Here is a 21,335-nt window from a genome sequence, read left to right as displayed (position 1 = left end):
CTGGCTTCCCTTTTTTATTCTTCAAAGGTGACCCCCCAAAATAACCCAACAACAACAATCACAACGTCTTTTTGTGTCTTTCACCTATACGTAAATAGATATACTGACACAGACTTCCAGATATTGAATCTTGGGTCACATTTTGATTAAACTCGTATAGCAAAAGGGATCTTGGAAATGATAATAGGTTATAAAGAATAAATTTTAAAAATCATGAGACAGCAATCCTGAAGGCATGAAAAACTCTGCCCAGTGATAGCTAGGAGGTATGCTATTCTAACTTGGCGAGTGCTGGTTGCATGACTCTCCCACACCATGACCCTGTCTCATTGCAAATCATTGAAGAGTCATTGACACCTTCCTTGGCTTATTTAATTCTATTTATTTATTTATTTATTTCTGTTATTTATTTATGTTATTTATTATTTTCTTTCTTGAACCCAAGAGAAAGATTGAAGCTGGAGGTGAGGGGTTTGGGGGAATTGAAGTATAAGAAAAAGAAAACAGCTCCAGTAGGATAAGAGAGTGAAAGAAATTAAATCACCTTGGGACTAATTCTAAATAAACTATATATGCAAGGATTAAAAGAAGCAGGAAATAATCTATCTTCTATATTAAGCTTAAAAATGTGGTATGGTATAGGGAAAAGCAGATAGATTTTGCTGAGTTCATATCATGACTATACTTCTTACCAGCTGTGTCACTTTGAACTGGTTTATTCAGTGATTCTTGGGTTATCTAAAAATGAATGTAATAGCAATTATCTGGCAGTTTTATTATTACTGTGACAATTAACTGAGATACTGTGTAAACTGTCAATTGTGACCAGAGGGCTTAAAATGACCTAAAAATGTTTTTTGTGACTTGCAGATAGTACTTTAAATGTAGAATTAGTTGCTAATATATAAAATTTAGAAATTTCACTTGAACATTTAGATTTTAGTTTTTTTTCTTAAAAATGTGGAAGACCTGCTGTTTTGGTTTTCTTTTTTTTTTTTTTTTTTTAATTTTTTATTTTTTATAAACATATATTTTTATCCCCAGGGGTACAGGTCTGTGAATCACCAGGTTTACACACTTCACAGCACTCACCAAATCACATACCCTCCCCAATGTCCATAATCCCACCCCCTTCTCCCAAAACCCCTCCCCCCGGCAACCCTCAGTTTGTTTTGTGAGATTAAGAGTCACTTATGCGGGGCGCCTGGGTGGCTCAGTGGGTTAAAGCCTCTGCCTTCGGCTCAGGTCATGATCCCAGGGCCCTGAGATCAAGCCCCGCATCGGGCTCTCTGCTTGGCGGGGAGCCTGCTTCCTCCTCTCTCTGCCTGCCTCTCTGTCTACCTGTGATCTCTGTCTGTCAAATAAATAAATAAAATCTTAAAAAAAAAAAAAAAAAAAAAAAGAGTCACTTATGGTTTGTCTCCCTCCCAATCCCATCTTGTTTCATTTATTCTTCTTCTACCCACTTAAGCCTCCATGTTGCATCACCACTTCCTCATATCAGGGAGATCATATGATAGTTGTCTTTCTCCGCTTGACTTATTTCGCTAAGCATGATACGCTCTAGTTCCATCCATGTTGTTGCAAATGGCAAGATTTCATTTCTTTTGATGGCTGCATAGTATTCCATTGTGTATATATACCACATCTTCTTGATCCATTCATCTGTTGATGGACATCTAGGTTCTTTCCATAGTTTGGCTATTGTGGACATTGCTGCTATAAACATTCGGGTGCATGTGTCCCTTTGGATAACTACATTTGTATCTTTAGGGTAAATACCCAATAGTGCAATTGCTGGGTCATAGGGCAGTTCTATTTTCAACATTTTGAGGACCCTCCATGCTGTTTTCCAGAGTGGCTGCACCAGCTTGCATTCCCACCAACAGTGTAGGAGGGTTCCCCTTTCTCCGCATCCTCGCCAGCATCTGTCATTTCCTGACTTGTTGATTTTAGCCATTCTGACTGGTGTGAGGTGATATCTCATTGTGGTTTTGATTTGTATTTCCCTGATGCCGAGTGATATGGAGCACTTTTTCATGTGTCTGTTCGCCATCTGAATGTCTTCTTTGCAGAAATGTCTGTTCATGTCTTCTGCCCATTTCTTGATTGGATTATTTGTTCTTTGGGTGTTGAGTTTGCTAAGTTCTTTATAGATTCTGGACACTAGTCCTTTATCTGATATGTCGTTTGCAAATATCTTCTCCCATTCTGTCAGTTGTCTTTTGATTTTGTTAACTGTTTCCTTTGCTGTGCAAAAGCTTTTGATCTTGATGAAATCCCAGTAGTTCATTTTTTCCCTTGCTTCCCTTGCCTTTTGCGTTGTTCCTAGGAAGATGTTGCTGCGGCAGAGGTCGAAGAGGTTGCTGCCCGTGTTCTCCTCAAGGATTTTGATGGATTCCTTTCGTACATTGAGGTCCTTCATCCATTTTGAGTCTATTTTTGTGTGGTGTGTGTAAGGAAATGGTCCAATTTCATTTTTCTGCATGTGGCTGTCCAATTTTCCCAGCACCATTTATTGAAAAGGCTGTCTTTTTTCCATTGGACATTCTTTCCTGCTTTGTCGAAGATTAGTTGACCATAGAGTTGAGGGTCTATTTCTGGGCTCTCTATTCTGTTCCATTGATCTATGTGTCTGTTTTTGTGCCAGTACCATGCTGTCTTGATGATGACAGCTTTGTAATAGAGCTTGAAGTCCGGAATTGTGATGCCACCAACGTTGGCTTTCTTTTTCAATATCCCTTTGGCTATTCAAGGTCTTTTCTGGTTCCATATAAATTTTAGAATTATTTGTTCCATTTCTTTGAAAAAGATGGATGGTACTTTGATAGGAATTGCATTAAATGTGTAGATTGCTTTAGGTAGCATAGACATTTTCACAATATTTATTCTTCCAATCCAGGAGCATGGAACATTTTTCCATTTCTTTGTGTCTTCCTCAATTTCTTTCATGAGTACTTTATAGTTTTCTGAGTATAGATTCTGTGTCTCTTTGGTTAGGTTTATTCCTAGGTATCTTATGGTTTTGGATGCAATTGTAAATGGGATGGACTCCTTAATATCTCTTTCTTCTGTCTTGCTGTTGGTGTAGAGAAATGCAACTGATTTCTGTGCATTGATTTTATATCCTGACACTTTACTGAATTCCTGTATAAGTTCTAGCAGTTTTGGAGTGGAGTCTTTTGGGTTTTCCACATATAGTATCATATCATCTGCGAAGAGTGATAATTTGACTTCTTCTTTGCCGATTTGGATGCCTTTAATTTCCTTTTGTTGTCTGATTGCTGAGGCTAGGACCTCTAGTACGATGTTGAATAGCAGTGGTGATAATGGACATCCCTGCCGTGTTCCTGACCTTAGCGGAAAAGCTTTCAGTTTTTCTCCATTGAGAATGATATTTGCGGTGGGTTTTTCATAGATGGCTTTGATGATATTGAGGTATGTGCCCTCTATCCCTACACTTTGAAGAGTTTTGATCAGGAAGGGATGTTGTACTTTGTCAAATGCTTTTTCAGCATGTTCAAAATCTGTGGGACACAACAAAGGCAGTCCTGAGAGGAAAATATATAGCGGTACAAGCCTTTCTCAAGAAACAAGAAAGGTCTCAGGTACACAACCTAACCCTACACCTAAAGGAGCTGGAGAAAGAACAAGAAAGAAACCCTAAGCCCAGCAGGAGAAGAGAAATCATAAAGATCAGAGCAGAAATCAATGAAATAGAAACCAAAAAAACAATAGAACAAATCAACGAAAGTAGGAGCTGGTTCTTTGAAAGAATTAATAAAATTGATAAACCCCTGGCCCGACTTATCAAAAAGAAAAGAGAAAGGACCCAAATAAATAAAATCATGAATGAAAGAGGAGAGATCACAACTAACACCAAAGAAATACAAACTATTATAAGAACATACTATGAGCAACTCTACGCCAATAAATTTGACAATCTGGAAGAAATGGATGCATTCCTAGAAACATATAAACTACCACAACTGAACCAGGAAGAAATAGAAAGCTTGAACAGACCCATAACCAGTAAGGAGATTGAAACAGTCATTAAAAATCTCCAAACAAACAAAAGCCCAGGGCCAGACGGCTTCCCGGGGGAATTCTACCAAACATTTAAAGAAGAACTAATTCCTATTCTCCTGAAACTGTTCCAAAAAATAGAAATGGAAGGAAAACTTCCAAACTCATTTTATGAGGCCAGCATCACCTTGATCCCAAAACCAGACAAGGATCCCACCAAAAAAGAGAGCTATAGACCGATATCCTTGATGAACACAGATGCGAAAATACTCAACAAAATACTAGCCAATAGGATTCAACAGTACATTAAAAAGATTATTCACCACGACCAAGTGGGATTTATTCCAGGGCTGCAAGGTTGGTTCAACATCCGCAAATCAGTCAATGTGATACAACACATCAATAAAAGAAAGAACAAGAACCATATGATACTCTCAATAGATGCTGGTTTTCTATAGCTGTCTAACAAACCACTACAAAATCTAATTAATGACTTAAAAAAATCATTTCTTTTGCCTACAAATCTGCAGTTTGGGCAGAGCTCAGTGTGGAAAGGTCATTCATTCAAATCATATCATATTCCCTCCCCAATAGTAGCTCACTGGAATCTGGAAGATCCTCTTCTGAAATGACTTTGTCTCATGGCTAACTCAGGGTTTGGGGCCTCAGTCCTTTTCTTGACATGGGCCCCATGGGTTCTGGGCTTACTCATAGTAGCCTTATTCTCTCGAGGATGAATATTCCAAGAGAGACCCAAACAGAAGTTAGATTGCCTTTTTTGACCTAACCTTGGACATCATACATATCACTTCTATCATACTCTATTTGTAGAATCTCTCCCACAAGGTTTGAAAAGGAGGAGTCATAGACTCCAGTTCCTAATGGGGAAAGGCAAAGTTCTTGAAGAGCATCTGGACTGGGAACATTGTTATGATCATTTCTACAAAGTATAATCTATCATACCTGGTACATTGGGCTTGTGTTTTTACATAGCCACAGTCAGTAGAATCTGAGTTGTAGCTGTGCCATTAATGGGTCCTGAAATTACTTCCCCTTTCTAGCTATCCAACACTTGGCCTGATCATCCATTACACTTAGTAGGCTAGGAATTTACACTATTATCTCCATACACCGAAGTTTAGAGAAAAATGAAGTACCAGTCTACTACACTCACTAGAGTAGATTTGCTTTGCCAAGCTGTGAAGAACAAACAACTGGCTTAATAAGGAGGGGAGTAGATCTGTGGACAAGGCTGCTGTGATCAGAGTTGCAAATGCACCTTTTAAACTATACTTTTTGACCTCTGAAAAAGCAAAAGCCTAAGCAACACAATATGTGAAAAGTAGAATGAGATTCTTCAAAGTTGAAGAACTCATGTTGCAGATCAACAGCCTCTGCAAAACCAGGCTGCCTGAAGGATAAGGCTGAGTTATGGATGACCTGGGTTAGTCGTGTAAAGGAGTGCTAAGCTACAAAGACCAGGAGAGAAGTCTTTTTCTTTTTTTTTCTTTTGCTTTTTCTTTCTCTCTCTCTTTGTTCCTTTCTTCCTCTCTCTCCCTCCACCAACCTCTTTCTGGCTGCAGGCATTTAAGGGAGCCTCTGTCAGGTCACTGGTTGACCACCAAGACAATAAATCAGCGACTTCAGACACCACATAATCAGAAATATAATCTTTGTGAAAATAGTTTGGAAAAGGTAATAAACACATAACTCCTTTAATAAACCACTTAAAAAAAAAGCACAACAATCAGCACCAGCAAATTCTGGGGAAAGGGGAGAAATTGATTTCCACCTTATAATATTAAGACGTCTGGTTTTCAACAAAAAAATTTATAAGGCATTCAAACAAACAAGAAAGTATGGTCCATTTATAGGAAAAAACAGATCAACAGAAACCATACTTGAAGAAACACAGGACTTACTAGGCAAAGATTTTAAATCAACGTCCTTAAACATAATCAAAGACTAGAAAAAAAACATAGAAACAATGTAAAAACAAAATGGAAAGATCAGCACACACACACACACACACACACACACACACACATTACTGTAGCTAACAAATAATTTTAGCAAGTTGTGGAGTATAGGATCAGAATGCAAAAATCAGATGTGTTTCTTCACACCAGCAATGCACAATCCAAAAAGGAAATTAAGTAAATAATTCCTTTTATCATAGGATCCAAAATAATAAAGTATCTAGGAATAAATTTAAGCAGCCAAATGATTTGTTAACTGAAAACTTTAAACATTGCTGAAAGAAACTGACGAGGATCTAAATAAATGGGAAAACATCTATATTTGTGGGTTGGAATATACAATATTCTTAAGATGGCTATGCTACGCAAAGTGATTTACAGAATTAAAGCAATTCTTACCGAAATTCCAATGATCTTTTGGAGCAGAAATGGGAAAGCTGATCCCTAAATTCTTTGTTTGTTTGTTTGCTTGGCTGATTCTATTTATTTATTTATTTATTTTTTCAGTGTTCCAAGATTCATTGTTTATACACCACACCCAGTACTCCATGCAATATGAGCCATCCTTAATACCCACGACTAGGATCACTCATCTGCCCACCAGTCTCCCCTTCAAAATCCTGTTTGTTTCTCAGAGTCCACAGTCTCTCAAGGTTCATCTCCCCCTCTGATTTCCACCAATTCACTTTTCCTTTCTTTCTCCTAATGTCCTCCATGTTATTCCTTACACTCCACAAGTTAAGTGAAACCATATGATAATTGCCTCTCTGCTCGACTTATTTCACTCAGCATAATCTCCCCCGGCCCCATCCATGTTAATACAAAAGTTGAGTATTCATTCTTTCTGATGGAGGCATAATATTCCATTGTATATATGGACCATATCTTCTTTATCCATTCATCTGTTGAAGGGCATCTAGGCTCTTTCCACAGTTTGGTGACTGTGACCATTGCTGTTATGAACATTGGGGCACAGATGGCCCTTCTTTTCACTACATCTGTATCTTTGTGGTAAGTACCCAGTAGTGTAATTTTGGGTCATAGGGTAGCTCTATTTTTAATTTTTTAAGGAATCTCCACACTCTTTTCCAAAGCAGCTGCACCTACTTGCATGTCCACCAACAGTATGAGAGGGTTCCCTTTTCTCCACATCCTCTCCAACACTTGTTGTTTACTGTCTTGTTAATCTTTTTTTAATTTTTTTAATTTATTTTCAGCATAACAGTATTCATTATTTTTTCACCACACCCAGTGCTCCATGCAATCCATGCCCTCTCTAATACCCACCACCTGGTACGCCAACCTCCCACCCTCCCGCCACTTCAAACCCCTCAGATTGTTTTTCAGAGTCCATAGTCTTTCATGATTCACCTCCCTTTCCAATTTACCCCAACTCCCTTCTCCTCTCTAACTCTCCATGTCCTCCATGTTATTTGTTATGCTCCACAAATAAGTGAAACCATATGATAATTGACTCTCTCTGCTTGACTTATTTCACTCAGCATAATCTCTGCCATTCTAACTGGTGTAAGGTGGTATTTCAATGTGATTTTGATTTGAATGTCCCTGATGGCTAATGATGATAAACATTTTTTCATGAGTCTGCTAGCCATTTGTCTGTCTTCTTTGGAGAAGTGTCTGTTCATGTCTTCTGACCATTTTTTGACATGATTATCTGGGAGTTTGGGGGGTTTTTTGGGGGGGAGTGTTTAGTTTGAGGAGTTCTTTATAGATCTTGGATATCAGCCCTTTGTCAAATCAAGAAGAGAGAAGAACCACATGGTCCTCTCAATTGATACAGAACAAACATTTGACAAAACACAGTCTCCTTTCCTGATTAAAACTCTTCAAAGTATAGGGATAGAAGGAACACTCCTCAACTCCATAAAATCCATCTATGAAAAACCCTCAGCAAATATCATTCTCAATGGGGAAAAATTGATAAACCTTCCCACTGAGATCAGGAACATGACAAAGATGCCCACTCTCACCACTGTTGTTCAACATAGTACTAGAAGTCCTAGCAACAGCAATCATACAACAAAAAGAAAAGGTAGTCAAATTTGCAAAGAAGAAGTCAAACTCTTTCTCTTCCCAGATAACATGATACTTTATATGGAAAGCCCAAATTCCTATAACTCATACAGCAATTCAGTAATGTGGCAGGATACAAAATCAATGCACAGAAATCAGTTGCTTTCTTATACACTAACAATGAAAATATAGAAAGGGAAATTAGAGAATTGATTCCATTTACTATAACACCAAAAGCCATAAGATATCTTGGAATAAACCTAACCAAAGAGGTAAAGGATCTGTACTCAAGGAACTGCAGAACACTCATGAAAGAAATTGAAGAAGACACAAAAAGATGGAAGAGCAATCCATGCTCATGAATCATAAGAATAAACATTGTTAAAATTTCTATACTGCCCAGAGCAATTTATACTTTCAATGCCATCCTGATCAAAATTTCACTTGCATTTTTCAAAGTGCTGGAACAAACAATACTAAAATTTGGATGGAATCTGGTATGGAAATAGAAAAGACGCTGAATCCCTAAGGAAATGTTGAAAAAGAAAAATAAATCTGGGGGCATCACATTGCCTGATTTCAAGCTTTATTACAAAGCTGTGATCACCAAGACAGCATGGTACGGGCACAAAAACAGACACATAGATCAGTGGACCAGAGTAGAGAGTCCACATATGGACCCTCAACTCTTTGGTCAAATAATCTTTGACAAAGCAGGGGAAAATATCCAGTGGAAAAAAAGATAGTCCCTTCAATAAATGGTCCGGGAAAGATTGAGCAGCTATATATAGAAGAATGAAACTGGACCACTCTCTTACACCATACACAAAGATAAACTCAAAATGGTTGAAAGTCCTCAATATGAGACAGGAATCCATCAAAATCCAAGAGGAGAACATAGGCAGTAACCTCTTCAACATCAGCCACAGCAACTTCTTTAAAGACAGGTCTCCAAAGGCAAAGGAAACAAAAGCAAAAATGAACTTTTGGGACTTTGTCAAGATAAAAAGCTTCTGCACAGCAAAAGAAACAGTCAACAAAACAAAGAGGCAACCCTTGGAATGATAGAAGACATTTGCAAATGACACTGATCCTTAAATTCCTATGGAATTTCAAGGGGCCTTGAATAGACAAAGCAATACTGAAAATGAAGAACATGGGGTACCTGGGCAGCTCAATCAGTTGAATGCCCAACTCTTGATTTCAGCTCAGGTCATGATCTCAGCATTGTGAGATAAGCCTCGGGTGGGATTCTGTACTCGGTGTGGAGTCTGCTTATTTCTCTCCCTCTCCTTCTGCCCTTTGCGCAGCTTGCTCACTCGTGTGTGCACATGTGCTCTTTCAAATAAATAAAATCTTAAAAAATATAAAATAAAATAAAAAAGAAAGAAAAAAATAAAGTTGGTGGTCTCACACTTCCTGATTTCAAAACTTACTACAAAGATACAATATGGAAAACAGTGTGGTAATTCCTTGATATAGATACATAGACCAATGGACTAAAATTGAGAATCCAAAATAAAACCATACTTCTACAGCCAACTGATTTTCAACAAGGGTAGAAAGACCATTTGCTGGAGGTAAAGGATGATCTCTACAACAAATGGTACTAAAACTGGATATTCAAACAAAAAAATAAAGTCAAACCCCTACTTTATACCATATACAAAAATTTGCTCAGATTAGATCAATAATCTGAATATAAAAATTAAAACAATTTAAAATTTAGAAGAAGACATAGGGGAAATCTCTTTTTTAATTTTTATTTTATTTTATTTATTTATTTGACAGACAGAGACACAGTGAGAGAGGAAACAGAAGCAGGCGGAAGTGGGAGAGGGAAAAGCAGGCTTCCCGCAGAGCAGGGAGCCTGATGCAGGGCTCGATCCCAGGACTCTGGGATTATTACCTGAGCCAAAGGCAGATGCTTAATGGACTGTGTCACCCAGGTGCTCATGAGGGAAACCTTTTATGAATCTGGGTTTGGCAATGATGTCTTGTACATGATCTCATAACACAAATAGCCAAAGGAAAACATACATTGGACCCCATCAGTAATTTTGCAATTCAAAGGACATTTAAAAGAAAGTAAAAAGAAAAACCCACACAATGGTAGATAATATTTAGAAATCATATATCTGTTAGGGTTTTAATGTCCAGAGTAAATAAAGGAATGTCTAAAACTCAATAGCAAATGGCAAACAACCCCATATAAAAATGGTTCGAAGTGTGTAAACCTGGTGATTCACAGACCTGTACCCCTGGGGATAAAAATATATGTTTATAAAAAATAAAAAATTAAAAAAAAATGGTTCGACCATTTAATTTCTCATTTAATTATAAATGAGAAACTTCTAAAGGAAAATAACATTCTTATAACCTTATGCCAAGTCCAGCAGGTAGTTTGCATGCTTCAAGTGATGCCATCATCCCCAGAAGCTTGTAGGGAAAGTCTTAATATGGGTATGAACCTGAGGCTCAGCTAATTTAAGTGATGCCCAAATTCACTGGGTGGTGAGAAGAAGAGACAAGACTCAAATCCTAGCTCTCTGTACTTGTCACAGTGATTCCCCACCCCTACCCTCATCTCCCCACTCCCTTTAGACCTTGCTGGAGACCTTACTAATTTAGTAAAAGCTTAATAAGTACTAACAGATCACAAGTAGTAATCAACCAATTACTCTTATTACTATTAAATACAGTGCTAGCTGTCTTGTCATGGATGCCCTTTATCAAGTTGAGGAAATTTCTTTCTATTTCTTGGTTTTTGGGTATTATGAAAGAGTGGGTTTTTTTTTTTAAGTACATTTTCTGCATTTCTTGAAATGATCTTGTGGTTTTGATTTATTCTATTAATACGGTGTATTTTTTTATTGATTTTAGTATGTTGAACTAACCTTGCATTTAGATAGATCTCACTTGGTTATGCTGTATAATCTTTTTTATATGGCGTTGATTTGGTTTCTAGTATTTGTTATGAATGCCTGGCTCTGTATTCACCTGGATTTCTTTTTGATTAACTGATTTCTTGAGTATTCTCTAATTTCCATATATTTGTGCATTTCCCAAATTTCCTTCTTTTGTTTCTATTATCCCATTGTAGTATGGGAAAAATGTATTATTTTAATTCTCTTCTATTTATTGAGACTTATTTTAGGGGCTAGCAGTTTATTGTGGACATTGTTCCATGTGTACTTCAAAAGAATATGTACTTTTCTGTTGTTGATTGGAATGTTCTTTCAGTGTTTGCTATGTCTTACTGGTTTATGTTGTTATTCAAGTTGTCTAGTTCCTCATTAATTTCACTTTATTGTTTTAGCCATTATTAAAGTCTTCAACCACTATTATTGAATTTTCCATTTCTCCCTTTGATTCTTTCAATTTTTACCTCAGGTTTTTTTTGTGCCTCTGTTGTTAGATCTATGTGAATTTAAAATTGTCATATCTTCTTGATGAATTATCCCTTTTATAATATATAGTGTTCTTCTTTGTCTCTTGAAAAACTTTGACTTAAGATTATTTTGTGTGAAATTAGAAAGGCCAGTTTGGTTGTCTTTTCATTACAATGCATGGCATTTGTTCTCCATCCACTCAGGATGAAAAGATGGGCACTCAAATTCCTTCCTTGATATGATAAGATATGAACAAAGAATCCACAAACACATAATATGTACAACCATCAAAAAGGGTCAAAGCCCTTAGCAGATGTCAAACTTAACACAAGTGACAGGAACTATGAATTCAACACACAAAGGAACAAAGATCATGAAAGAATAACTTGCCAAAAATGGAGTAAAAATTAAATTTAATTGCATTTAATTAAAACTAAAGAAACACAAATTAGTGCTATTCATGTATTGATCACAGCTACTGTTGGTCAGTGATTTATTTATTATCAAACCACACAAATACAGATATTGAGTGTAAATGTTTAAAAATTTTCGAGTAATTTGGTATTGTCTTGGTATTCATAAGTGTCATCAATGGACTTGTTGAATTCAAAGACAAGTTTAAGCGATGTCAGACTCACATGATTTACACACAAGTGGCTCCATGTAGGTCCTGGTTATGTACTGTAGGTTCACATCACAGTCCACAACAGATTGGAAGTAAAATATAATTTTGGTACTTTGCCTTGGATATCTTAAGACACACTGAATTAAGAAAATATGATTCGAAGATTTTCCTTGTCAAACTACAAAGTTTTACAGGGGTGCTTATGTGGTTCAGAAGCATGTAGCCTGCTTAAGATTCTCTCTCCCTTTTCTTCTGCCCCTCCCCCACCATATCTCCCTCTCTAATATAAATATAAAGTTTTACTAGAAAGAAAGAAAGAAAGAAAGAAGGAAAGAAAGAAAGAAAGAAAAGAAAGGAAGGAAGGAAGGAAGGAGGGAAGGAAGGAAGAAAAAAAGAAAAAGAAAGAAAGAAAGACAGACTCCTATACGGGCATTTTTGTGAATGAGCACTTCTAGATAAAAATGTAGTTGATACAATGGCTAATGAAAGTAAATAAATACCACTTCTATAGGCCTTAAATCATCTATAATCATTGAATAATTAATTCTACCACGAATCCCATAGACAATCCTTAATTGCTGAGTAAGAATTACATACACAGGATAACAATTACTATCTTATGAAAATAGTAGAAACCATAACTAAAACTCTTAACAATAAGAAGCCAAATTTATGTATATATTCATATGTTGAAACACTATGCAGCCATTTTATATGCTTATAAAGGTTTAAAGGTCAACTCTATAATAACACAATAATATGTGTTGGTTTGGGAAAATATAGAAAGAAATATAAGAAAATAAAACTAATAACTTCAACACTCAAAGGTAAAAACTTAATTTGGTGCAGCTATTTGTAACATTATTTTACACATACATACACACACAAAATTGACTTCATATATATGCAACACATTTTTACCTTATTTTTCCAGTTGGTATTGTTTTGTGAATCTTTTCTCATTTGTATTAATCAATGGCTACTGACTAGTGTTTAGTGGCTTAAAACAACACATGTCTGTTTCTTTCTAATCTATATTTCCATTTCTGGTTAGCAGAAGATCTCTACTTATTATCATCAGTCAGCCATGTCATTTCAAATATTGTTGGACTTTTTGTTAAACCTGGAGTGTTTCCCGTTAGCAATTAAATGTTCCGGCCTGGAAATGATGCGTGTCGCTTCCACTCATGACTCATTGTCAGGCAGTCCCACAGCCCCACCCAAACGCAAGGTGTCCAGGAAGTGTGAGCCTCCCACATGCCCAGGAGGTAGGGAGCTGAGAATATTTGGCAAAGAGCACCAATGACTGCCAAGCCAGGCCTACAAAGCCCCATTGCACTAAGTCAATAGGATTCCATCCCAGGAATGTACCCTCATTTATCCAACCATCCTCATTGTTGAACATTTTAGTGTTCACATGCTTTTTAGTCTTACCAAATATACCTGCCATGTATTAAATACTAATTTTTGAACTCATGTCTGGTTATTCCTTTTGCATATATATCTTAAAAATTAACTACAGATCAAAGCATAAAACCTGATAGTACCCTTAAATTATTTTATGAGTTTATTCCAGAGCATTTGAATAGAAACAGAAAAAATTGCTACCAGTAGCAATGTAAACATTCCAATCAAACTCCAACTTCACTAACCTTGCATATTGTCATTTTATTATTTTATTTTATTTTTGCATATTGTCATTTTAGAAATCTATGTTAACCTGATAGCAGACATAGTATTTTATTGTTATTTAAATTACTAACACAATGATATATTAAAATATATATCATATGGTGAGAAGGGGATGGATAAAATATCAGCTGTATAAACTTATATTATGCAGGGGCGCCTGGGTGGCTCAGTGGGTTGAGCCGCTGCCTTTGGCTCAGGTCGTGATCTCAGGGTCCTGGGATTGAGTTCCGCTCAGCAGGGAGCCAGCTTCCCTCTCTCTCACTCTCTCTCTGCCTACCTCTCCGTCTACTTGTGATCTCGCTCTGTCAAATAAATAAATAAAATCTTAAAAATAAACCCTTATATTATGCATGGAGAGAAATCATCTAAATATTATACAGTATTTTATTTTTTATTATTTTTAAAGATTTTATTTATTTATTTGAGAGAAAGAAAGAAAGCACGCAGAGATGAGCAGGGAAAGAAAGAAGCAGACTCCTCACTGAGCAGACAGCCTGACTCATAGCTTGATCCCAGGACCCCAAGAACATGACCTGAGCCAAAGGCAACCACTTAACTGACTGAGCCACCCAGGCGTCCCCCCAAGTAGTTTAAAGTATTGGGATTACTAATAATTTTCATCTTATTTGTATGATTTTTACTTGCTAATTTTACTACAATTATGAGAATAAAATGTTTATTACATTTATGGCAAAGTAGCATTTCAGATCAGTAAGAGACAGAAGAATTATTCAATGATTGATACCAGGGAAATTGAGTAGGAAAAAAAATCTCTACTTACACTACACACATTAATAAATTCCAGAATAATATCTATATAAATAAGAAAACAAAAAGCAAAACAAATATCAACACAATTGTATTATAATAAAATGTCTAATTAAAACAGTCTGACAGAAGAGAATTTCTTAAGCCATGTAAAAATCACAGAAAGTATTTTTCCCATAAATGTTTAAAGCAGTGAACAATAAACAGGAGTCAACAAAGTTTAGGGAAAAGTAACAGAATGAAGAAATATATTAACAACATATGTCAATGTATTTAAAATATATAAAGTATCCAGTGTCTATAATATAAAGAACCTCTATAAATCAATAAAAATGAAAAAAACCTGATTAGGACAATACAAATTAGAATTATCAACTATCTCTTTTAGATCCCTCACACTCACAACATTAAAAAAATTATGTTGTAATGAAAGTAACAGTAGTCTTTTTGAATCAAAATTTAGCAGCATCTATTAAAATGTAATACACAGGGGCACCTGGGTGGCTCAGTGGGTTAAGCCTCTGCCTTCGGCTCAGGTCATGATCTCAGGGTTCTGGGATTGAGCCCCACATTGGACTCTCTGCTCAGCAGGGAGCCTGCTTCATCCTCTCTCTCTGCCTGCCTGTCTGCCTACTTCTGAGCTCTATCTGTCAAATAAATAAATAAAATCTTTTAAAAAAATGTAATACACATTTCCCCTTGGCCCCACATTTTACTTTTATGTGTATCAGCTGGAAATAGTGCTACATTTGCACAGAGTATATAAGAATATTTGTTTTAAATTTATAATAATAAAAGATTGGACTCACTCTAAATATTCATGGATACAGGAATGGCAAAATAAGCCATTCTGTCCTCAGGAGAAAAATGTGGGAAGAGGAGGAAGTCAGAAAAGTTAACTTTTACTTTGTGTGAATTTCAGGAAATGCTGCCAATAGGGATGTAACTATGCATTATTTGAGCAATGAAAAACAAATGCAAGCAAAAGTTTAAAAAGTAAAATAAATATAAAATTGGTTTCTTCATATGTAGTTGTTACTGAAATCATTTTATTAGTACGTATATGTTATGGATTTATTTTTACTTTACTTCATGCAGCCTGTTTGCGATCATTATGGAGATGACTTTGGTTTTCTTTCACATATCTAACTTCCCATTAATTTTTATTGAACAACTAACTGTTAATGTCCCAGGCACTGAGGTAGGTAATGGATTTCAAAAATTAATATAATCAAATGAGGTCCCTAGTGAAAGAGAAAGATGGGAATAACCAACCACCTGAGAGGGCAAATTCTTAAAAGAGATATGCCCTAGGGAATTTGGGGAATGCCAAGAGGGAGAGTAAAATTATTCAAGGGAGACCATGCACCCCACAAAATCAGGGTTCCTGGAGTTCTTGATCACCATCCAACCTCTAGCACTGATGCCAATGAGTAATTGAAGAGGTTGGGGAGGAGAGGAAGCTCTGGATGATGAACGAAAATGAAGTACAGGCAGGGACAGGTATGGGTGCAGGATGGTTGGGAGCAGGGATGGGAGATGCCTCAGCAAGATGGCTCAGTGGCCACCTTTCCACATTTCCCAGCACCGGTGGGGTTTAGATAGGGCCCTATCCAATTAATTGATATGAATACATATGTGAAATTAGCCATAGCCATTTAAAAAAGTACATAATAAAAAGATGTCTCTCCTACCTGTTTTTTTTTTTAATGTTTCAAGTTTTTATTTAAATTCTAGTTAGTTAACATATAGTGTAATACTAGTTTCAGCAGTAAAATCTAGTGATTCTCCACTTACATATAACACCCAGGGTGTACCTTTCTTTCTCTCAAATAAATAAATAAAATCTTTAAAAATTTGACACTCCAGTCAAGTGACATTGCAAATAAGGTTGCTCTTACATCGACAATCTGAAAGCTCAACAAATATTAAACATGTGGGCCAAGAGAAAGTTTTTTAAGGCCAGACCTTGGCCTTTCTCATTTCTCTGGCTTTCACATGATTCTTTTTGGTATCTTCTGATGAGGCCACCCACATCTGACCCAGCAACGAGACGGTGGTAGCTACTGTATGAAATAGAAATGACATCCTGAGCCTGAAGCTCCTTCAGGAAGCGAAGCATTTAAAAGTACATGCACATGATTTTCTTTCAGTGATTAAAGAGGACCTTATGGTGAAGTAGACCACAGCTGTCAGAAAACACTTAATTTGGTTTGCTTGGCTTATTTTTTTCTAGATGCTACTTAAAATCAGTTACCAGCGAGTTAAATTTTTTCTTCCAAGGGTAAATGTACAAAGGTGGGTATGTCAAGTGAGGTTAATACGGCCATCTTCACAGAGCCCCGAGGCTGCCAATGTTCTGCTAATTGGAGCAACGGATAGTTTCGTGTTGGTTAAACCTCAGGAGTAGCCCTTGGACTGGCTAACTTGCAATTTTAAATCAGAATAAAACAAAACAATATTTTAACACTGTAAATCACTATGTCTTCTGGCTTTTATTGTCAAAATGTTGATTTTGTCAAGACTATGCCAGCCCTTAATTATACCTAAATTTTCTATTCCTGGTTTAGGAACTAGAAATCTACACTTCTAGTTTTCAAAATGAAATGAAATTAAGCAACTTTATTCCATCTCCAGAACTAAAATTAATAACTTGTTCAGTTTTAATGCTGAAATGTTATAAAATGAAGCTAATAATAATGTTATGCCAATTGAAGATGGTAAGCAACAACATAATACATGACTTCTTAATGTTATATCTTTACATGGATTGCAAGTACCAGTTCAACTAAAATTAACTGTGGATTTACCTTGTTACTGAAGGTCTAAAATTTCCTTCTTTTTTCAAAAAGAGATACAATCACTGCTGTTTCTTCTTTGGCAAAATCACCTAATAGTCAAAAATGTATTAAATACTTTTAGCATCAACCAAACAATTTCACTCGATAAATCACTTATTTTCTAAAAATGCAAAATCATTTGTAAAGTAGAAATTCATTTATCTAAGCACAAACTCATTTCTCACAGAAATGCATGCCCGTCCTGAGCTCAAGGCATTTCCTTTGAAACTCCCCAACTGCTGGTTTTCAATCAATCATTCTATTAAAATAAATTTGTCAATTGGAATGAAAACAGCCACCGATGCCTTGAGATGGTATTACTTGTTTGGATAATAATGTACATATTGCATATACCTTAGAAAAGTGCTTTTTAATTTGAAAAGAAACAAAAGAAAAAGAAGAATCCCACAGGTTCCAAAGGCACAGAACGACTCTTGAAATACTGAGGCTTAGAAATATTCCCCCAATTTCACTTACACTGACTTACTCAGGAAAAGAAAAAAGAAGTGCAGCGGGCTCTACAGAGTCTGGCCGTCCCGACGAAGACCTCACCCAGAGAGATTGGACGCATATGGACGCCATTTGTAACCAGGGGAGAGAACCCACGGGTCAGCCTAACCTTTGGTGTCTGCCTATCCATCTGTTTTCACATTAGTTGCAAATTATAGAATCCTCCAGACCCAAATGACCATAAATCAGTACTATGAGCATGTACACTTTTCCCATCTGTCATAAAACAATGAATTAAATTCATGCCTGTCAAAATAGGCTGCAGCAAAATGGTCCTTCTTCTGTAGCCGAAGGAATACAAAGCTTCACCTCATCGCTGTAATTTATGGCCTCCGTGGGGCTTCGGGGTGATTAGGCCTTGGCCCACCAACACACAGAAAAACAGTAGGAACTCCAATAACTCCAAATGGAAATCTTGGGTCAAATTTATCAAACAAATCAGAGAGAAATCTATTTCTGTTTGGAAAAGGAGGAGATATATTGCATGTTTAGTGTTCATGCACAGCTTTGGAACTTTTGGCTATTCGGTATTTGTGAGTTTTGGAATTTCTCGCTTAAATAGTATCACCAAAGGACATGTAATGTATTAGACATGAGCCATTTTTAGCCAAATAAAATATACAACTGCAAGCAAAGAGGTTTTTCAATGTTAACATCAACATATTTGTGCAAATGATGTAACTGAAAATTTTCTAGGTAGACCTAAAAAAAGCATAGCTTTAGTACTGGAAAAATACACTGGAAGAAAATGAAATATGTTAGTAATAGGAACCCAAAAAAAGGATAATAAAAAGAAGGGGGAAACTAAAGCGATAAGGTGTATAAACTTCAACTATTTCATGCCAATGGGCTTATATCAATCCTGCCACACAGTAAATGTTTCTTTAAAACTTCTTTTCTATAAAACTGCCTTATAGGCAAAAATAGCTTGTCATCTGCGAGCAAAGAGAGAGAAAAAACAGAATGTTACAAGGCAGGCAAAAACACTGATGTTCGCCATACAAAAGCTATTGGTCACAGTCAGACATGATGAAAAATAAACAGATAAATTGGGTTGGGGGACCAGGGAGGGGAAGGGGGTTGCAAACAAAGGCATGCGTGCTACAAACTCATCTGCAGGCTTTGGCACTTGTCCCTCATTAAAAGCCACAGTGTGCTTGAACTGCTGTTTATCATGGGGCCCTGCAGGCATTCATTCAATCAGAAAGTCGTATTTCACCAAACACCCCTGCTGTATTAGAAATGTTCTGCAGGGTTAGAGCGAGCGAAATGAGAAGATGATGTGGCAGTACTGTATGTCACAGATCTGGTTAATATCCAGCCGCGAATTATTGCTTCTTTAAGAGAACTTCCCTGGGTGTTCAATATCATTTCCAGGGGACTAGAACCCGCGTCCAGCAACAGTTCCCAGGTTGTCCGCAAAGTATTACTCCTGCCAGGAGCAATGATGTTCGGTCTTCATCACAGATGCCCGGGATGGGTCACCCTGTGGGTTTCCGCCGTGTGAACCCGCAGGGATGAGGCTCGTCCCAACACCCAGCACTCAGCAACACGTCATGGTTGAAATGCCTTTGCTTTCATTTACTGCCTCTGTATTGTGGGAGGCTGTGGAATGCTGGCGGCAAGGTGCAGCAGAGGGGGCCTTGGAAGCAGGCTTTGGAAACCCTTTACTAGTGCTGTGGTTTACTTGCCTTTACAAGATAAGCAAAGTTAGAAAGACCTAATTGATACCGATCTTGTGAAGAGTAAACTAAGCTTGGCAGAATCTTGAGACTGCAGGTTGCTAATGAGTAAGAGCCTCCTTTCTTTCTTTCTTTCGTTTCCTATTTTCTTCTTTGTCTTTATCATGCCTTTCTTTCATTCTTTTTCCATTGCTTTCTGTCTTTTCCTTTCTTCTTTCTTTCCTTCTGTTTTCTTCCCCCATTCTTCTTGTCTCTCTCCCACACAGAGACACAAGTCATTCATGTGTGCGGGCAGGAATTCAACCACCTAAGCTGACTAGTTCTTGCCCCTCTGCAGAGTTTCATGGAAGATTGAGACGTTAAGCAACACACGACACACTTCATTATGAATTAATTATGGCTGGGATAATTGCTGAGAGCCAAGACTTCCAGGCACTGTGAGAACACAGAGCAGTGGCAGAATCTGATCACCTACTGGTTTTCTGTACCACGAAGCTGAGAAGTCCTGCCCCAAACTGAACAAAACATTCAAGGTTGTTTTCCTCTAAAGCACGTCATAGAAGTTATCATTATAACCACTGGTTTATTACTTCATACCCAATAAAGTGACTCACTGTTTGTTTTATTGCAGTCTTGTTATTTTTTTTTTAAATGGGAAACTGTAGTAGCTCCTATTACATGAAACTGACCGCCAGTAACTATAGGCTTATTTTATTTGAGAGAGAATTTATTAAATAAGAACATATGTTTGAAAGAGAAGAGAATGTGCCACTGAGTTTCTGTTCTCCTCCTATTTACTTCCCAAACTGAAGGTTATAGGAGGCACTTGCAATTGATTAAACCTGTCGCCTGCCATCTGATTCCATTGCCAACAGCACTCATCAAAATCAAGTAGTGAAATTAAAAACTAATTAAAACTTCTGAAGATAAAGTTGCAGATGGAAATTGTTGCAGGAGTTAGTTCCAAAAAAATTACTTTAAAAAATGAAGAAAAAAACACTGCATTCTGTTTACCATCAGTACATTATTTTTTCCTGTTCTAACAATGCATATACACGGACTCCTGCCACAAATTAGATCATAAATAGTAAATGAACATATATCAACAGGATTTACGAATTTGAAAGAAAATATTCAATGTATCTAGACAAAATTTATATTTGATTCACGATAAATCTCTTTTCCTTTTTCATTTGTGTGTGTAAATCATTTTTCCCTCAAATTAAAAGACTTTTAAAATTCCAATTTTTAACACACTGTTGTTTCCCGTTTGTGTGTGGTTTACTGTAACATGACAATTAAAAATCTGGCTAAGTTACCAGTAAATTCTTGAAATGCTGACAGGGAAGGAGGACAACTGTATTTGTTCTTTCATTTTAGATGGTTATCAGTGATCCTATATGAACAAAATTTCTGAAAATGTGGGGTTCCTGCACTTTCACTTCACCTGTGGCAAAAGGAATGCTCTTGGGAGGCTGTTATTGCTTGCTGGCTTCGGGTTTCTAAATAAAATTCTGCCTGAAGGTCTTCTTCACCCCAAGACCCTAAAGAAGCAGGAGAGTCACAAAGAGGCCTTCCCGAAGCAAAGCCACACTGCTCTTTAAGTTCCATTTTAAAGATCCGAGACTTCAACTGCCCACGCTTTCAAACTGACACCACCACAAGGTCTCAATGGTCCATTATTGAGAATTCTTTTCCTCCCTTTGTATCCATAATATTTTAAATATGAGGTTTGGCCATTAAACTGTGGCAAGTTCGAGAACACTTTGTAGCGGCCTGCAGCAGGA

General features: G+C 36.9%; 1 long non-coding RNA gene across 1 annotated transcript in view; it reads left to right on the top strand.

Moving 5' to 3' along the window:
* The window catches only part of LOC101681710, a 40,926-nt gene extending 20,753 nt beyond the window's left edge, over positions 1-20,173 (top strand). Inside the window, exon 3 of the long non-coding RNA XR_199562.2 lies at positions 19,886-20,173. This is a non-coding gene — a long non-coding RNA (uncharacterized LOC101681710). The remainder of the gene's footprint in view (positions 1-19,885) is intronic.
* The last annotated feature ends 1,162 nt before the right edge of the window (positions 20,174-21,335 follow it).

This window comes from Mustela putorius, unplaced genomic scaffold (genome assembly GCF_011764305.1).
Source record: "Mustela putorius furo isolate JIRA1106 unplaced genomic scaffold, ASM1176430v1.1 tig00000253_pilon_pilon_pilon, whole genome shotgun sequence".
NCBI classification, from domain to species: Eukaryota; Metazoa; Chordata; class Mammalia; order Carnivora; family Mustelidae; genus Mustela; species Mustela putorius.
Note: the sequence above shows the minus strand (reverse complement) of the source record. Positions and strands in the feature narration are given on the sequence as shown.